General features: G+C 41.8%; 1 protein-coding gene across 1 annotated transcript in view; it reads right to left on the reverse strand.

Moving 5' to 3' along the window:
• The window catches only part of Kcnb2 (potassium voltage-gated channel subfamily B member 2), a 405,973-nt gene extending 389,498 nt beyond the window's left edge, over positions 1 to 16,475 (reverse strand). Inside the window, exon 1 of the mRNA XM_028770096.1 lies at positions 16,245 to 16,475. The gene's annotated coding sequence lies outside the window, so the exon portion shown is untranslated. The remainder of the gene's footprint in view (positions 1 to 16,244) is intronic.
• Positions 16,476 to 18,334: the final 1,859 nt, after the last annotated feature.

Here is an 18,334-nt window from a genome sequence, read left to right on the forward strand (position 1 = left end):
CTTTGCCTTCCTCCTTTCCTTCTTTCCTCCCCCTTCTGCGTCTGCCCCCTCCATCCTCCTTTCTTTCTTTCCCTCCTCTCCTCCCCTCTTCATCTGATCCTCCTCAGTTTGCCTTGAGCCTTCATTTCGTTTTGTCTTTCTGACTGAAAGTTGATGTGTTCCTGATTCTACTATGGAAGGAAAATCACATTAACAGACAGCATTTAAATGTCAGAATACTTGGTCGTATTATTACTATTACTATCATCATCATCATCATCATGTTAGTAAAGGGATGAGGTCCTTGAAGAATAGACACTACTGAGTCTCCATCCCTGGACAATAGTGTTTTCTGTCCATTTTCCTCTTCAGGGCAGATCATTAAGCATCATTTTTTAGGCATCGTCTGTATATGCCAGTGTTTAGATATTCCTTTTCTTATGCCTGCCTGCTGTCTTAACTGCCATGTGTCTCTGTTGTACAAAAGCTAGGGTTATACGATAATGGAAAACAGCTAATTGAAAGGATGGAAGGCAGATGGACAGGACGACCTCCTTACACCTACGAACCTTGGGGTGTTTAATTACTGCCAGCAATAACAATTTAGCATAACCTAAGAAAATATGGTAGCATGTGAGAATTAGAAGATGAACCTGTCAAGTCCCATCAACAGTTTCTAGACTAAAAATGTGAAAATTAGGGACCACAGATGGACTGACTGAAGCTTGAGTTTGTGTGTTCAGTACCAGATGATACAGTCTTGAAATAAATAGTTTCAAAAGCAGCATAGAAACAATAAAAATTACAGCAAGAACAGTAGAATAGGGAATTCTTTATACCTAGGGAAATTGCTCAAAAGTAAATGAAAGGAGGAATGTGGTTACAGGGTGACAACTCAGAGATGCTCTTCCTGGTTACAATGCGTATGTGACATGATGCATTTTCCCAGTGTTTCCCCTCAAGGAAAGTCTGGTATACTAGATTTGGTGATGGTGAAACCTCAAAGCATGCTGCGTCTCCTTAGAAAACTTCATGCACTGAGGCTCACAACAAGAGAGCATGAGAATGTGAAATAAATATGGCAATGAGATTCGGAAACTTAATTTAGATTTGATTTCAGCTTAAGATCTCAATGTCCATAAGGAAAATTTACATTTCCTAGAAGGTGGGATATTCTTGGAAGTGTATCTGAAACTGAGCCCAAGTTATGATCTCATTTGATGTGTGAATTTTGCTAATAATTATCATTGTCGTCATCTCCCAAATCCTCCATGATCATCCTGTGCAGCCCTGAGCTGACTCCACTTAATTCTGTTCTATTTTCAGCCCATGCTGGAATGAGTATTAGTATTGTTTGCTAACAGATTGACATTCAGAAAAAGCAAACTTCCTATACAAAATGACGCAAATGTAAGTGTTGGTTGCAGAAGTCTCCCACTCCCAGCGTTATCTGAATCCAGAGTTCATTTTCCAACTTTATAGGACGTTGAGGGTTTTCCGGGAATGATAGAACTCCAGATGATTGTGTCAATATGTAGAATTCTTCTTGCACAATACAGAAAAGGATACAACCCTCTCCAAGTTTCTGTACTATTACATCTATCTTTTGATTTAGCTGACATGTGAGATTGATATTTATTACATCATGTTTTCTTTTAGAAAGAGGTGGTAATATTGGCAGTTTGGTGGTAATATTGGTAATAATACAGTTTGAAACTTTTACACTAAACAGATGATAGCATATGGCTTTCAGAAGCAACACTATCATTGTTGTCTGTGTGTGTCTCTGTGTCTGTGTATGTGTCTGCATGTCTTAGTGTGTGTATGTTATGTGAATGTGAATATATTACTCTGTGTGTGCATTTGTCTGTGTGTATGTCTGAAAATATGCATCTCTGTGTGCAGTCCTTTGTGTGTGTCTGTGTGTATGTGACTCTATGTATGTTTCTCTGTGTGTCTATGAGTATGTATGTGTATATGTGTCTCTGTGTGTGTATACCTTGTATACTTATATTTCCGTGTGTGTGTCTGTATATTTGTCTCTGTATATATCTTTGTGTGTGAAATATATATATATATACATATATATATATATATATATATATATATATACACATTCCTAAAAAATAAACCTACATTTAAATGACAAAGAAGTGCTTACTCTTAGGAAACTGGGGAGCTGACAAATTTCCCAAGAGGGTTCTGGAAAGATTTTAAGCTGGGTCTGCCACAGTGGAGTAATTTTTATTAAAAGTAAAACAATATATTTTTAAATAAAAATATTTTTATTAATATATCATTAAATATATGTATTTATATAAGTGAAATATACTTTAATAATATATTATTAATATATTTAATAATTTAATAATATATATTATTTAATATATTTTATTAAAATATTTTTTAAACTTTCAGTAGAAATTATTCCACTATGGGAGACCCAACTTCAAATCTTTCTAGAACCCTCTTGGGAAGCTTGTCAGCTCCCCACCTTCTTCAGAGTAAGTTATCTAAGTACATCTTTGTCTCTTAAGTACAGATTTATTTTTGAGGAATGATTTCTAATATCCAAAGAGCATTATAACATGTATCTGATAAATGAATGGTTAGTGGAACTTGGCCCAGCCCCCACCATATTTTTTGAGACAAGGTCTCTCATTGATCTTGGGTCTGCTATTGTAGCTGGCCAGAGCCCCAGGAGCTGCCTGCTGCAGGGCCACATTTTGTTAATAAGGTGTTTACCCACTCTCCCCGGGCTCAGTCTTAATATTCAATTCATATGCTCAAGACATTTTGTTTTCTTAATGTTAAAAATTTTAGAAAGTCAAAGAATTTAGAAGTGAAACAACATCAGTGGGCTTAAATCATTCCGCAAGAGCTATTCGGAACGAGGGCTAGAAGCCAAAGCTGCTCCGTCACTTACACCTTGCACTCTCGGAGTCCACAAATAATTATGAAATGTAAACAGTGAGTTAGAAAAGGTGTAAGGCAAGAATAGAGTGACTAATTTATACACAGCCGAATCTACAAACACTGCTGAGCCAGCTGAGCACAATTATTGATGATCCTGGCTTCAACATGCTTCAATTATCTCTACTGTTTCAGTGATAGACTGGGAAAGGAACATGTAATATAAATAAAAGATGCTCAGTCCCTTTCTCATTTCCATTCTTCCTTCCGAAGCAACGTGTCACTCAGCTATCACCGTTCATTAAATTCAAAGGAGACAAAGGGGCGAAGTCGCTTCTGCTGTCGAGACAAGTAGGACCACTGCATAGAGCGCTGTGGCTCTTGGATCCGTGCTTGTGTCCTGTGCTGAACAGATGCAGATGATATTGTGGATATTACACTGAGGTTGGCTGTAAGCTCTCCCCTTGATTTAAGCACACTGTTCCTAGTGAAGAGCAGTAAAAGAACCCAGGTACTCTTTCCAATAGCACCTTTATTTATGGCAGCCACAACTTTAGCTGCTGCTTGGTTTTTAAATTCTTTGAGGTATTGTTCATTAGTCAATTCATTTGACAAATATTAATTGAGTATCTACTACCTATTAAGCATTACTGTCTGAATGATGTGAAATCCTAACAGGAAAGCAGCTGCTTACATGAAATAGTCTACAGAGGCTCTCACTACAGTACTGTACTCTGGCTGCTAGCATAGGACTGCACACTGCATTTATTATGCTGAAAGCCCAGTGTTTCACTGCTCATGACTCACGCCAGAGGTGAGTCGAAGAAGTGGGTTTTTACTAGCTTCTTAGCTTCTTTGGTGCACTCTTTCCATAAAGCCTAATGAAAATGCCCTCCTTGGATTTAGAACAAGCCAGGATTCCAAATTTAAAGTGACATTTATCTCAAAAGTAAATTAATATTTAATGATGTTCTGATTAATAATCATGATTTTATGAACTGGAAAGACTCAGTATGAAAACCCCTGGACCCATTCGTTCAGAGCCTTTCAGGGCAAGGATGAAGGGATGAAGATAGAATCCCTTCTTAGATGTTACCTTACCGTCATAGTTCATAATCCCCCTTCTAGATATGACACTCTTCCTCTAGGGTCATGTCAGGAGAACGTTATTGTACATGAAAGGAGAGGAAAAAGAATTCAAGAGCCTGACCCAAGGTACTTTTAATGTTTCAAAATGCATGCGCATGTCTGTGTGTTTGTGTGTGTGTGTGTGTGTGTTTGTGTGTGTGTATTTGTGTGTGTGTGTGTTTGTGTGTGTTTGTGTGTGTTTGTGTGTGTGTGTGCGTGTGTGTGTGTGTGCACCAAATAACCAAATGGTTTGCATTTTGTTGTTCTGCTCTTTGCTACTGAACTAAACTGACAAACATGTTTTATAAATAAGCAGAGGAGAAAAGAAATCAATATGAAAAAGAAAGGGAACATGTTAGAGGGCACGGTGACATGCTTGTGTAACTTCAGAACTTAGGAAGTGTGAACAGGAGAAAAGAGGAGAGGGTACCGTCCCTCCCCCAACACATAAAACCTGGTCAGAATGTCTGGGCTTGAGAAAACATTTAAGGTCATAAGAGTTAGATACTTAAAAAGATAACACTCTGTGTTTGTATCTATATTTTGTGCATGTTACAGAGTGCAGGAAATGCTGCCAAATAGCAACTCCTATGGTTAGAATCAAGAACCACATCACTGAGGTCCCTTCCATAGGAGGTACCGTGGAGATCATCTGAGTCAAAGCAAGCACTGGGTACCAGAAATGGCCGCCACATCCAAGTGCAGTAAAAGAAGGCCAGTATTGTTAGTCAATAACACTGTTTTTGAAACTTAGGTTTCCTAATTAACTCACGCTAATAATAGTCTAGACTCACATATTCTAGCACAACCACTAGCCACTATAGCTCCTTGAATTTAGATAAGCTTTAAGTTCCATTCACTAGTGTCAGAAGTCACAGTTCAGGTATTCCATAGCTCATGTGGCTGGTGATCACCATACTGGAAAGCACAGACATAGAACCTTCCCATCCCCTTGTGGAGTTCTCCTGTAAATCCAACTCTTGCTTTGATGCTGACCTCTGTTCTTAAGGCAGACATAAGTTTTGTCCTTTAAATGAGTCTGAACTGCCAACCAGAGAACACACAAGCGCTGGACCTAGGCCTCCCTGCACATATGGAGCAGATGTGCATCTCGGTCTTCATGTGGGTCTTGAACAACTGGAACAGGGACTGTCCCAAAATTTGTTGTCTATACCTGGGGTATGTTCTAGTAGCTGGGCTGCCTTGTCTGGCCTCAGTGGGAGAGGAAGCGCCTAGCCTCACAGAGACTTGAAGTGCCAGGGTGGGGGGATACCCAGGAAAATGGGAGATGAGGAAAGGACCGTGGGAAGGGGTGACTGTGAGAGGGTGCTGAGTGAGATGTAAAGTGAATAAGCAAAAATTTAAATTAAATCGGGGGGGGTTGTCTTAGAAACACTAAGCATCTGTATTTACTGCCCATCTCCATTTTCAAGAGTGCTGGACCCCGGGCCTGGGCCTGCAGTCACACTGTAGGGCTGTCTAGGTTCCTGGAACCCCATAGTCCTTGGTAAGACTTGTGTAAGGAGTACACGAGTGTGAGTACACGAGTGTGAGGAGATGGCAGAGCTCACGCTTGGTAGTTTATCGTTAGGAAAAAGAAAGAAAAGGCAAGAAAAGAATCTAAGAAGGACATGCTCAAATTTCGTATTCATAAAATATGCAAAGTACTGAATTTAATTGAAATGGTAAGAAAAGCAAGAGTCCCCATGGGTAAGGAAGTCTAAGAAAGACAGGTTGGTCACATGGCGATGGCAGAAGAAATGGAGCTCTCTACTGACTCCCTTCATTAGTGCTGGCCCACTGACTGGTTTTTCTGATAAAGGAAATTGGATGGAACCTGAACCCTACTAAAGACATGTGTCTCCTAAGCCTTAGTCTCCTGAGCACAGCATTCTGAGTCCGTGGCCATTTTTATCCTATTTGTCTAACCCCGGGCACTGGCTGCTCTGACACCCACTTCCCCAATTAGCAGGAGACCCTGCCATACTCTGCAAGTAGTGTCTTATGCTGAAGATAGCCATTTGTCTTCTGTCCCATCTTTCCAAGATGTCATATAATCCATGTCTCTCTTAGCTCCTTGTAGGACATGCTCATATTGACTGTTAAAATAGGAGGAGACAGTGTACCAAGACACAGACAGCTAAGTCCTAAGGTCCACTCTGGAAAATAATGGTCGCATGGTGCCTCTATTCTCCCAGTGCAGCACACTGCAGTCCACATTCAGATCGTCACCTTTCCTACCAATCCAGTTTATGACCCAGAGAAGCATCAGTGGTTTGGACATAGGTCAGGGTCACTACAGTCAGCAGGAAAGGAGGACCGGAGTACTCATGCTTGCTTGGAGATGGACAGGAACCCCATGAATGTAAATACTCAGTTTGTTTAACCTCGTGACCTAGCAGAGTGCTTCCTGTCTGAAAAGTGCCTAATAAATATTTGCTGATCTCAAGTCTCTTAAAAGCTGCCTATAATTTTAAGTGAGAGGCTGTGAGAAACAATAAGAACTGCTTCTTTGTTTCAGAAAAAGAAAGAAAGAAAGAAAGAAAGAAAGAAAGAAAGAAAGAAAGAAAGGAAGGAAGGAAGGAAGGAAGGAAGGAAGGAAGGAAGGAAGGAAGGAAGGAAGAAAGAACCTATGGTAGATTGTTCTGCTATTAGACCCAAGTGTCCTTGAGAAAGTGAGACAAACAGGAGTTAAATTTTTCTGCATAATAAACCACCTCTGATTTCTAGAGTCATCCACTGGCACCTTGACAAAGGACAGTGGTACAGCTCTGGATGGAGAGGAGGAAGGATCTGGAGGAAGGAAGAGATAGCAAATGGCTGGTGTCTGAGCTCCAGTGAGATATGAGCCTGTAGAAAAGCCCTAGTGGTGAGACATGCTACAATAGATTCCAGGAGCTATGACATCTAATATTTAGTTAGAATCAGTTTCTTGTCTGTGAGATAATTACCATCCTTTATCCCAAAGCACCCAGCCAGACTCTGCTACACAACAGTCTTATAATAGTGAGGCTTTAGAGAAAGAAGGAATTCTTGTCCCACAGGAACATGTCCCAGAGGTCTGGGAAGAGAGCCTAAGAGAAGACAGGAGTATTGGGTGTGCCACCCAAATCATGGGTTAACTGGCGATTGACCTTGCTTCATACATATTTCTCCCTAATTTATTTTGAAGGAAATAACCCATAGACTGGATGGCTAAATGTCTATCTAAGTTCATGCTTCACCTTCATTTAAGAGACTTGTCACTGAGAAGCTCCTATTGAGCCAAGAATTTAGTTTTCAAGCCCTACCCACCTAGGTTGACATTGTCTACAAAATATTCATTAGAAGTGTATCCTCCCAAATGTCTCATATCTAAGTCAAGGAACTTAAGAAGTAGTTGAGACTGACTGGCTAGCTATCTCTCATCTATTTCTATCTATCTATCTATCTATCTATCTATCTATCTATCTATCTATCTATCTATCATCAATCAGTCTATCTACCTATCTATCCTCTATCTTCCTATCTACCTATTGCTATCCCCTCTTCTATCTCTGATCACACTCTCATTCTTTACCCTTTCTTTTTCTTCTCCTTATTCTCTTCATTTAACTTTTAGAGAAATACATATCATGTTAAATAGCTACATTCAGTGTTATTTGGAGTCATTATCATTTGTCTACCTTATCTGAAATTGAAATTGGTCCCATGACTGGAGGGGCTGCCTTTTCTGAAATCTAAATATTATGACAATGTTCATCAATGAGAAAATGAATACAGAACACCATAGCCTATGGCCTCTGCTTTGTTCTAGCAAAACTGTAGAAATTCCAAGATCCACCTATAATTTCTCAGGAAATTATTAGAAGTTAGTATACAGTGGTTGCTCCTTATTATGTGTAATGGCCTTGGCAAGGAATTGATAGTTTGTAACAGAGACAGGGGTGTAGCCAACGTCTTGAAAGTAAGACCCTAAAATCTGCAACATCTTACTTATATCAGAAATTCTAAAGAAGAGGAACAACTTGCAGGGAGTTTTGGATGACAGATACTTACCAGCTCTTCCAAATGGACAAAGTAACAAGAGCCTGTCAGTAGACATCTGATTCGTGAAGTTCCCTGACTACCCAATACCATTTTGTTGAGGATTCCAAAGGTAAGTGTGCTAGCTCGTTTTATGCCAACTTGACACAAGCTAGAGCCACAGGAGAGGAAGGAATCTCAATTGAGGAAATGCCTCCATAAGAATGGGCTGTAAGCAAGCCTGTAGGAAAATTTCTTAGTTAGTGATTGATGGAGAATGGCCAGGAAGTTGCAGATGGTACCACCTCCAGGCTTGGGGCCCTGGGTTCTAATAAGAAAGCAGGCTGAGCAAACCATGAGAAGTAATTGAGGAACACCAGTCCTCCATGGCCTCTTCATCAGCTCCTGGATCCAGGTTCCCGCCCTGCTTGAGTTTCTGTCCTGACTTCCTTTGATGATGAACAATGATGTATAAGTATAAGTCAAATAAATCCTTTCCTCCCCAAATTGCTTTTAGTCATAGTGCTTCATCACAGCAAGAATAATTTTAACTAGGACAGTAATCATTAGAGATTTGATAGAGTATTTGAGACTTGGGCAAAGAAATAAAATGGGTTGAAATAATATACAAAGGAAGTAGTGCTCCTTGTGGCAGTGGAAAACAGAATAACAAATACATACATGACCTAGGAAGATTTTGAGGGATCTTTACTGTCAAAGAAACTCAAAGCTGGCCCCAAGGAACAGAAGAAACCTACACATTCCTCCCCTTCTGCCCACCCCTATTAAAAGTAGGTTCTTGACCTTATCCTACCTGTATTCTGCAAGCACTTGCTAGTCTCCAGACATCCATCTTATCTCTTACAATTCAACCACCTCAAACTCCAGTTTAGACATTGTCTCTAAAACAAAGAGCGTTGTTTTTTGTTTTGTTTTTGTTTTGTTTTTTTTTTTTTTAAATTTCAGATGATCCAATAGCCCGTCCTCTGGGATAAAATTTGAAGTTTTAGGATGACACATAACATTGTGATGTCTTCACTTTCTTCATTCCCCTCTGACATCAAGTTCCTACAACACTAAGCCTATCACCAGCCAGCTTTTTTCCAGACCATGCTTTGCAAATGCTGTTCCCTCTGCCTAGACCATGCTCCATCTGCCTCCTTCTCTACCTGGAGAATGCTGACTCATTTTTTGAAAAGAGCTTAGATGTCACTTCATCTGTGAAGGCTTGTCTGACACTCCCACGTAGGAGATGAGACTCTGACAGCTATGCTCAGATCACCCCCACCAGCCAGTCTTGCAAACTGTACCTACTATTGGCCTGTCTGAGTGTTTAGCAAGCTACGTGTTTTGATCTTGTTGTTGTCTACTTTGCTTATTTCTTAGCCAGCCAAGAAACTCACCTTCTTGCAGAAAAGCTTGAGAGCTCTGATGACTTATTACACATAGATTAGTGCATCTCTCAAACCTCATCAGAGAAGCTTCTGGTTGTAGTATATAAGGCCTACAACTGGTTATAGAGCAGAGACAGAGTGTGGAACACTCAGCTTTAAATGACCCATCTGTATCACTTCCTCACCCTCCAAGGTTCAGGAAGCACTTTAAAAAGAGCAGAAGAAAGTTTGCAAGAGCCAGAGGTAGTAGATGAGTATAAGAAATAGCATTTTACAGACACAGCAGGGCATTTGCAAATATGAGCTCAGAGGTTGTAAAAGCATGCAAATGTACAAGCTCAAGCCAGAGAACAGCTTCAGCGTGGAGACTGGGAAGTAGACATGAGTGTTCACTCCTCTCTGAAGAGTTGATAGCTGTTGGGAGAAGCATAGTCCATCTACCTTAAGGGTATGCCTCCCTGGTGAGTTAACCACCCTAGAGTAGATGGTCATACACCCAAGAGTACATCGATATCACAAACTGGATAAATGGGTTGAAGAAGAACACAGAAAACTGAGTTTCTGGGTAAGGAAAAGGGGTGGACCTGGGAGGGATTTGGGGAGGAGGCAAATATGACTAAAATACATTGTATGAAATTCTCAAACTAATAAGAAGTCTTTAAAAAAATAAAAACCTTAAGAGTTTACTCTTTCAAATCAGCCAGCCATGCATTAGAACCTCAGTAGCTTCCTCTACTGGGAAGAGAAAGCCTCAGCGAGTGTTTCTGAAAATGAAGATACAGTCTCTTTGCAGGTAGTTCTGCAAAACTGTCCAGACCCAGAACACAAGAAACTCGGCCATGTGTGTAGAAACCTTGTCTTCTGTCCTTCAAATGTTCACACATCTGGACACCTCCATCTGCAAAGCCCCACTCGCTATGTTAGTGCAAACCAGTTCTATAGCACACAATATGTTGTTACAGAGGAGGTTTCTAGGAAATAACTACTACATGTGGAATATCACCAAGGTACTACAAGATATAACTACTACATGTTCACCACATTGAAAAATTGCATCACCCTATGTGATACTGTCCGGGGTAACTGATTTATTACTGTAGCGTACCTGCATCTGTTTACTGCATACAGTTGTCCCAGTGAACATTTATCTCACTCATGTTCTAAAATGGCAAATATACAAGTGTCCGCACTGTCAGAGAGAGAGAGAATATTACTTTCTTATCCAATGTTACTCTGTTTCCACTTCTCTTCTCTGGTCACTTGAACATTCAGCAGTTCTCCTTCTGTCATCTCTAAACAAACACATCACCATACCTGTCGTTTCTCCTGCAGGTCTTGTCCGTTTTACCTGCATTTTCTATTACAAGTGATATTAAAGTATATGTGCAGATGCATTATGTTACACATAAATTTCGTTTCACAGTGGCAAAGCAGCATTGCAGAATCCTGCCCATGAAAGAGGAGGAACCTGGCCTACTGAAGACAGAATCATGGCTCTAAGTATATGGAACAATTCAAAGAAACTGCATTTCCTTACCCTGGATGCTTCTGTGATGCAGATACTCAGCTAATTGCCATGTCACCCAGGAAGATCATGTATGGTATGTTGTGGGGATTTATGTCTCTGCCTCTGTCTGAGAATACATAATGTTTTCCACCCATTCGCATGGGACTTTACACAGAGGAGAAAACCAGGAGAACCCTCAGGATGAGATAGAAGATGAAAATCCTAAAGACATTGCTCTCAGGATAAACTCGTGGGTAACTTAGTCAATGCTTTGCTAAGACCAATCTAAGGAACTCAGAGCTCCTTGTGCATAGTTCTCTCTAGCACCCACCCCCATCCTTGTGGGCCTGGATAGCAGAGTATCAATCTTGGTATCCCCCAAAGGGTTTCATACAGAGAGGTCAATACACATTATTTAAGTAACCATTTCCCAGGAACACTGCTAAAGATAATAGTCATGGATCTCATTACTAACAGTACTGTACTTCAAGTATATTATTGATTTAAAAGGCTTTGTTAAATTTGTCTGCAGACCTGAACATCGCTTAAGACTTTTTTTATGGATAAATGTAGGTTTTAAAGTAAACTTTTATACTACAAGCCAACTGTCAGCTAAAAAAACAACTGTATGTACTGTGTCACCCAGCCTAGGAAACACATCTGTGTGAAAAACAGAAGTGTCAATCAATCATGAAGAAGAATCCAAATATTTGATTTTATGGCATCTTGCAAACAATATTTAATAATTTTATCCTTGAAACTTAAGCCAGATGGCATTTTCTACATAAACAGAAGCAGTGGCTACTTAGAAAGAACTTTGCCTCAAATATTGTTTAAGGTCTCTTGACAAATATTTCAAAGTAGAATGTGTTTGTATTCCCACAACTCTAGTTATTAGCTGTGTTCAGAAACAGGCATTATAAGAATGAACTATACAGCCTGTTGGGAGTCTATGCTTCAATTTCCAGCAAATTTACGGTTTATATTTTGCAAAGTTAAAGATGAGGATATTGATAAATGACTATTATATTTTTAATACAACAGTTTTTGAAGCATGAATATGTAACTTAAAATACCTGTAATGATATGTTGTATTGAAAATAATTCACAAAACTTAGACATGCAATTGGCCTGCTATGAGAAACCCACTGCTCAAGTCACCTGTGGCAGATACCTTTCCATTTTGTTAGCGTATGTGTATCTTGGGAGTGAGCATGCCCATGCAGAAACCAGAAGACAGATTTGGCACTGTTCCTCAGGAAGGCTGGTCACTTCTTCTGAGACAGGCTACATGAGTTAGACTGTGTGGACAGGAACCTTTCTGTCTGACCTCCATCACTAGGATGGAAGGCCTGAAACACCATGGAACCTCTTACATGCATTCTTGGAAATGCTTTATGCACAGTACTGCTCACCTAGCCCCAAACTTCCAAGGGCCACTATAAGCACAGCAATGTCTGACAATGTTAGCCTTCTTAGGACTGCCCCCACCACAGTCTGAAAGTCAACCTGAAACTTAAAGCTATTTTCTGCTGTTAGAATCACAGTGAACCATTTACTGTGGATGGGGGTGGGGTGGGAGACGAGTTTCTCTTGAATTAAGACAACATAAAGGTGCCCTTCAATTTGGTCTTTTCCAAGCCTCCCTTTATCCTTAGAACCATGCCCTCTTTAGAGAGAATACACAGCTTCAGAAGAATCAAGAAATGAAAACATACTTCCTAATTCTATCTAGGGCCACCCTTCTTAATATGCCCTAATATCAAAGTGGGTCACAGTGTTCCTGAACTCAAAATACTGACTTCAGACAGACTTCTCTATTTTCTTCCTGTGTGACTTTAAGCAGGAAAAAACTGTGAATATTTGTTTTCATGTTTGTATATAAAGGGCATTAGTTATGGCTTCCCCATAAGGAGAGTGTAAGACTGAAAAAGTATTTTCAGTATGTTTAAGACAGTACCTAGCTTAAATAAGTGTGGCCTATCATAATTATTTTGTTCATTTAAAGAAGACAAAATAAACATTCTGATTTATAATGAAAATATTCTCGTGTTCTCTGTAAGTCTAAATGAAACATTTAATAATATTTTAGTGTTGTTGATGATAGGGTTTCCTGAGAAGTCCTAAATCCATAGCCTGTGACATATTTTCATAACCTTGATGATGAGTTTGTTTTGATTAACTTATTAAGTATGAAATTGTGAAATGTGTTTCTACATGCAAGAAATATGTCATTTTGAACTGAAACAGATTCCTAAGCTAAGGATGCAAGAGTTTTATTTTTGCCTTTCCCCTTCTGCTTTAAAAGCTGGGGGCAGAGGCTGTCTTCCATGCATCAGGCCTGTGCTACATTCTGATCCTGCAATCTTCTTATACTTACTAAGCGTTACACCAATTAACAAGCACGGTAGTTAATCTCTTTATGTCATTAAATTGCAGAGTAAAATCAAGTTTAATTCAGCCTATGGAAAAGGCATTTTAAAGAGACTACAGTATTGGCTTGGCTCACATGGATCGAAAGACCCTTTCTGACATACTTGGTTTTCTTCCTTACAGAGTACACCTTAGTAAAGAGCTAGGAACACTATATATCTATGAAGGAAGAGAGAAAAATTTATATATATATGAGAATGACTCTGGAGATACTTGTGGTCTGTGACTAAAAAAGTCTCAAAGCTGCTCTGTTCTGTAAAGATTATTTTATCACCCTGGGAGTAATATGTCCATAAAATCTTACCTTAAAAAATACTCAGAATTTCAAAAATCTTACATATGAGCCACGCTTTCTTTGCACACTCTGAAGGCCGTGTGAAATCAGCAAGCATTGTGCTTTTGTGTAAATGTTACTTGATGACTGTGTGACTATAAGAAACCATAGAGAGTAATATGAAATAAATAAAATATCTCAGCCTTCACTGTCTACCTTAGAATACATATGAGATAATTTCCCATTCACTTAAATTTTATCATAGTAACTAGCCAATAAGAGACTGTAAGTTTCAAGGAATTAATCAAAGAAAAGACAGGCACTGGGATAAAATTAAATATGTTTTGTGGGTTTCCGAGATTGCCTGTAACATGATATATGATCTATTTTCCTAAGATGTATACAGGTGCAGTGATCTCTGTACAAAAGCAGTAAAAAAAAAAAAAGTCATACATTTTTTTTCTCAAGAAGCAAACTACTTTTCAGTGTTCCATAGACTTAGCCCTTTTTAAACATTCAGATAGTCTACCAAAAATCTGATCAGATATGCCTTTATGTTGCCAAAAAATGTGATTGAATCCGCAATCTGCATTTTTCTAGCAATCTTGTTCTTGAACATCTTAGAAGAGCAGGTTGTGCCCCCACCACCACCAAAGGCGTCAGCAAGGATGCTTTAAGAGCCAAGTCAAAAGCACTGATGAAGTGATAATTTCCTCCTGTCTGTCTGACCAGTCAGAGGACAAAGGATCATACTTACAGCACTTAATTTGGGATAAGGGTGAAGTGGACCTAAAAACAATCCCCACTGAGGCATAGATTGACTCTCTTCAGGAAAGGTGGGTGGGCACAGGAGGATGGAGACACAGCATGCAGTCAAAATTGTCAAGTGGCAGGCAGCAGAGTCATTTTCTGTAGTCTGTGAGTAGGGGTTTGTGTAAGAGGGACACTTAGTGGGGGACACTAAGCTGGAAGGGAAAGGTGAAGATTGGAGGAGAAAGAACACAAAGAGAACTGCCAAGTGGCTCATCCCTTTCTCCAAAAGTTTGAGGAGTGCTCAAGAAAGGAGAAGAGTGTACTGGATGGGACCCTGTTTGTCATGAGCAATGGCTGTGAACCCAGAGGTACTCCATGACAAACAGGCTCACAGGGGCGGCTTTGTGTGTGAATATAAACACTTCGAGGTGACCTCCGCATTCAGAGGGGAAGTGAGTGAGTTATTCCCATACTGAATCATCTATATTCTCAGGGAGTTTTTATAAGCACAAATAAGCCCCTCACTGAAAACAGCACCTGAAGCAGCCAAACTAAAACATGTTTACATGCACAATGGGCCGAACGACTGAACTCGTAAAAGTTCTGGTTAATTTAAGCACAAAGAATTCTCTAGTCTAGGTTTCTAAATGTTTTACTCATATATTAAAAGATAACTGTGGGACACTTTTTTATTTATTGATGGACCTTGCAAATGTACTTAATGGGTGAAATCCATAAAACTTTACGATATGAACAATTTTAACATATTATTCTTTTTGAATTCTTTGCCGTGAGTCACTGACAGGTAAAACTTCAGACATTTGACCAAAATTGATTATTTGCTAATTCTATGAAAAGTGCTATCACTGGTGAATAATCTAAAGGGAGGTCTATCCTATACAATGCTAGACATCTGAAAATAATAACAGTAAAATGCTTACTTTTCTTTTGAGTTTGGCTTGAAAAAAATCAGAGTGTCAACAAAACCCCAACCAATCAATAGGAAAAAATTAGAAATGTGAAGTGCTATTTAAAATATTGACATTATTGCATGACTTGATTGGATGAAGTGTTAAACCTGCATGCAATTCCCCCCCCCCCGCCTGGCTGTGCATATTAAAATTCCCCAGTGTTAATCTTATCTGTGTTATTCTTTACTGTTAAAACACTTGTGGGGTCATAAACGTCGCATATATGGCGTGTTTATGCACATTGTCTCTTTTTATGAATGGATACAAATAAATGCTCCTTATCTGGGATAATAGATGGCAAGATACTATCTTGAAAAGGTTCCTTAAGTCTCGGGAGCAAATGAAGCAGATATTGGTGTCTTTCGGTGCCACTCAGGGCAACTATACTCCCAAGTCTCCTTGACATATTGTATTGGAAAAAGCTTTGGAGCGCTTTCCTTAGAGACTGGTTCTAGCTTGCTCCCAGGAACCAAGACCGCTCACCACTGAGGAATAAGATGTATCTCTGTATTCTGAGGACTGTGCATACACAGGGATATCACACTCCCTAAATCTAGTCCGACAAGTGTGTGCTTGCAAGAGTGGCATTCACCAACAAGCGATCAGGAAGAGAAGGCAACCGGGGCTCCTTTCTTACACACAACAGTTTCATCTTTTTGGTCAAGTCAGGCTTGTCAGGGGCTCATACTTGGTGTCTTCCCCACCAGGAAGAAGCCTTTCCTTAGTAATCTGTCAGGGCTAACAACCCAGGCAGCTTTGTTTGTAAGTCCACTGGGAGCCATATGGCAGTTTCCAGTTCCTTTAGCAACTCAAGTCTGACTAGGCTGCCACAGTGAAGCATCTCTAAAGAAGAGCTCCTGGAGAGCAGCAATGCCCGGGCCACTTACCTAGCTCCCACGGACCCAGCTTCGGTCGGCCAGCAGCTCTGGCTCCTGTGCCACAAGAGGCTGTGGGATTCCCTGCTCTCTCAGAGGACTCCTCTCCTGCAAAGGTCCCTTTCGCCAATGGTGTTTCGCTGGAAATCCCCCTCCCCTCCACTGAGAGGGGGGTCTCCCCGGCTAGCTGGAGCTCCTGGAAGCTTTCCTTCCTTCTTTACATCCCTCACTCCGGTTCGCAGTCTCTAGTAAGAAGGTTCACAGAAGCCGCATTGGGAAGAAGCGAAGGCATCCTTTAAAAAGAACAATAATCTTCCTCGATCGTCACCCCCTTTCCCTGCGTGGAGCCACCATCCCCCTGCCGCCGCCACCGCCCAGACCAGAGAGGGTTGGAGTGAAGGGAGAAAAATCAAGAGGTTCTCCGAGAGCCGCACCAACCCCGGACTTGTCGCTGGATCCCGCTGCCCGAGGCGCGGCGGCGGCCAGCGGGGGCGGCGGGTGCTCGGGGGCACTCGGTGGAGCTGGGTGGGTGTGTGTCTGTGCAGCAGCGACGCTGGCTCCGCGCAAGAGGCCAGGCGGGGCGCTCCGGTCGCGGGTCCTCCGCTCCGCAGCTCTCCGGCCAGGCGCGCACACTCGCCCGCGGCTACCCAGCCTCGCGCTCCGCCTCCCGCGCTCCGCGCACCCGCGGGCAGAGCTGCCACCGCCGCCTCTCCGTGTCTCCTCCTCCCGCGGCTCCCAGGCAATCGCGGCTCCCAGGGGTGGCGGCGGGGATGCACTGCTGGCCAGGCACCTCGGGGAAAACACCAGGCTCGGCCTCGCGGCGCCGGAGCTGTGCGCTTGGCGGGCGACAGCGCCCCCGGTGCCCAGGGCGCGGCCTGGGCGCGGACGATTGGGAGCCGCCCACACCTCGCCAGGATCCTCCCTCGGCTCCCGCCGCGGTCTTGGTCCGGACTCCACACCCACCTGTCTCTCTTGGTGGCTCGCACACAGACACACTCTGCAAGCCCGGCCCGGCGGCAACCACACACACGCGGCCGGGGAAGCCCTGGGAAGCCCGCCGAGATGCTCCCGCGGCTTCATGGATTTCCCGGCCTTTCTGTTCCATCTGCTGTGCTCTCCTGCTGCCCGACCCCTAAACGACCAGAATCAGGGCTCCTTGTTCCACCATGGGGAACTGGTACGAGGACATACAGCTTCGGAAGGATGGACACGGAGTATTTTCCCACAAAAGAAGTTTCTGGGATAGAAGAGAGCTCAGGTGCAATCTGACTCCACTTCTGTATCCTCCAGCTCTATTCAGTCCGAGTCACTGGCCTTTCTGTGTTTGAGGCTAAAGCTGGGTGGGAGGCAACTTTGACTCTTGTTTCCCACAGGGGTGCTATTCAAAACCTGGTTTGCTTGCTGTAGTGGTCTGTTTACTGTGTGAGATACTGTGCCAAATTCTCCCTTAAAGAAAGGGCCATAAGCTAGATACCCCAGGCCCCTTCTCAACTTTGGAGTATAATAAAGATAATAAACTTGAACAAAATTCCTAGGCTCTGCCACTTTCTGACATAGGTGCACCTTGATGGGTGGAAAATTAAGCAGTCAAAACAGCTGCATGTCTTTCAGGAAAAGACATAGCTTAAAATATTCTTTCAAACAGAATTCAGGGCATGAGAATATATTCAAAATTGGGACCCCCCCAACATTACTTATGGCCAAGACTATCTAACTACTGTGTTTCAAACACATCTAGTCCTATGAACAGGGGATGGCTGGCGTAGCCCTCTGGAATTCTGTCTTGAACTCCTGCCTTTCTAGGGCTTACCTTATCTTTTTGTGCTGTCAGACATTGCTAGATGTTTACTCTGAGAACTGGTTCTTCTGACTCTATAATTCTCCATTAAGAAACTTGCCTTGGCTCCTCTTTCCTCTTCTTGGGGCTTCTGAAGTGTGAGCACCAAGAAGAGAACGCCTGGATTCTAAAACCTTTATCATTATCCTGGCCAGTACCGAAGCGCCAGCTCTAAATGTCCAGGAGCTTGCAGGAAGTGCATTCCCTTGCCCACAAAGTTTACATTTTTCTGCAGGCAACATGTCTCCAGAACAACCCTGAAGCG

Source organism: Grammomys surdaster, unplaced genomic scaffold (assembly GCF_004785775.1).
Source record: "Grammomys surdaster isolate TR1022 unplaced genomic scaffold, NIH_TR_1.0 64, whole genome shotgun sequence".
Taxonomy (NCBI): domain Eukaryota; kingdom Metazoa; phylum Chordata; class Mammalia; order Rodentia; family Muridae; genus Grammomys; species Grammomys surdaster.